This window comes from Balaenoptera acutorostrata, chromosome X (assembly GCF_949987535.1).
Source record: "Balaenoptera acutorostrata chromosome X, mBalAcu1.1, whole genome shotgun sequence".
In the NCBI taxonomy this organism is placed as follows: domain Eukaryota; kingdom Metazoa; phylum Chordata; class Mammalia; order Artiodactyla; family Balaenopteridae; genus Balaenoptera; species Balaenoptera acutorostrata.
Window position 1 is genome coordinate 62,202,165 of NC_080085.1, and position 2,481 is coordinate 62,204,645.

A 2,481-nucleotide genomic window follows, 5' to 3' on the forward strand; every position below is an offset into this window, starting at 1 on the left:
ATATATAGTACTGATGAACCTAGTGGCAGGGCAGGAATAAAGATGTAGACATAGAGAATGGACTTGAGGACACAGGGGGAGGGGGAAGCTGGGGCAAAGTGAGAGTAGCATCAACATATATACACTACCAAATGTAAGATAGTTAGCTAGTGGGAAGCAGTAGCATAGCACAGGGAGATCAGCTCGGTGCTTTGAGACCACCTAGAGGGGTGGGTAAGGAGGGCGGGAGGGATGCTTAAAAGGGAGGGGATATGGGGATGTATGTGTGCATGTGGCTGATTCACTTTGTTGTGTGACAGAGGCTAGTGCAGTATTGTGAACTAGTTATACTCCAATAAAGATCTATTTAAAAAAGTTAATAACTATCCTTCTCCAACTACTCCAAATAATTGAAGAGGAGGGAACACTCCCAAATTAATTCTACAAGGCCAAGATTACCGACACCAAAACTAGACAAAGACTCTGCAAGAAAAGAAAATTGTAGGCCAATCTGATGAATACAGATGCCAAAATCCTCAACAAAATATTAGCAAACCGAATTCACAATATAGAAAAAGGATCATACACTATATGATCAAGTAGGATTTATTCCAGGAATGCAAGGATGGTTCAATACTCACAAATCAATCAATGTAGTACACCACATTACCAAAATGAAATACAAAAATCACATCATCTCAATAGATGCAGAAAAAGCATTTGTCAAAATTCAACACCCACTCGTGATAAAAACTCTCAACAAAGTTGGTATAGACGGAACATACCTCAGCACAATAAAGGCCATTTATGACAAGCTGACAGCTGACATTGTATACAAAGGAGAAAAACTGAAAGCTTTTCCTCTAAAGTCAGGAACAAGACAATGATGCCCACTCTCAAATTTCAATTTAACATAGTATTGTCCTAGACACAGCAATCAGACAAGAAAAAAAATTAATGGCATCAAATTTTGAAGGGAAGAAGTAAAACTGTCACTATTTGCAGGTGACATAATACTATATATGGAATACCCTAAAGTCTGCACCAAAGGAAAAAAAATCTATTAGAAGTAATAAATGAATTCAGTAAAGTTACAGGATAAAAGATTAATATACAGAAATCTGTTGCTTTTCTATACATAATAATGAACTATCAGAGAGAGAAAGCAAGAAAGCAATCCCATTTACAATCACATCAGAAAGCATACAATACCTAGAAATAAACTTAACCATGCAAAAATAAACAAATGGAACCTAATTAAACTTAAAAGCATTTGCACAGAGAAGGAAACCGTCAACACAGTGAAAAGACAACCTACTGAATGGGAGAAGATATTTGCAAATGATATGTCTGATAAGGGGTTAATATCCAAAATAGATAAAGAACTCATACAACTGAACATCAAAAAAACAAACAGCCTGATTAAAAAATGGGCAGAAGACCTGAATAAACATGTTTCCAAGGAAGACATATGGGTGGCCAACAGGCACATGAAAAGATGTTCAAATTCACTAATCATCAGGGAAATGCAAATCAAAACTACAATGAGATATGACTTCACACTCTTGAATGGTAGAATGGCTATCACCACAAAGACAACAAATAATAAATGTTGGTGAAGATATGGAGAAAATGGAGCCCTATTTCGCTATTGGCGGGAATGTAAATTGGTACAGCTGCTATGGGAAACAACATGGAGGTTCTTCAAAAAACTAAAATTAGGACTACCGTATGATCCAGGAATTCCCCTCCTGGGTATATATGCCAAGAAAAAAAAAAAGAAGAAGACATATGCACCCCAATGTTCATACCAGTATTATTTACAATTGGCACGATATGGAAGCAAACTAAGTGTCCATCAACAGGTGAATGGATAAAGATGTAATATATATACATTCATATATATATATATATATGAATATTTTTCAGTCATAAAAAAGAAAACATTTGCCATTTGCAACAACTTGGAGAGGCCTGGAGGGTAATATCCTTAATGAAATAAGTCAGACGGAGAAAGACAAACAGCATATGTTTTCACTCATAAGTGGAATATAAAAAAACAAACAAACAAATGAATATAAGAAAACAGAAACAGACTCATAGGTACAGAGAATAAACTAGTGATTACCAGTAGGGAGAGCCTTGGGGAGAGGGACAAGGTAGGGGAAATGGATTAAGAGATACATACCACTAGGTATAAAATAAATAAGATACAGGATGTAATGGACATCACAGAGAATGTAACAAATATTTTATAATAACTTTAATTGAAGTATAATCTATAAAATATAGAATCACTGTGTTGTACACCTGAAACTAATATAACATTGTAAATCAACTATACTTCAATAAGGAAAAAAGAAATGAAGGCAAGATAAAGACTATCTCTAATAAACAAAAGCTGAGGGAATTCATCACCACAAAATGTGCCATACAAGACTGCTAAAAGGAGTTCTTGAAGCTGAAACAAATGGACGCTAGTTAATATTATGAAAACATGCG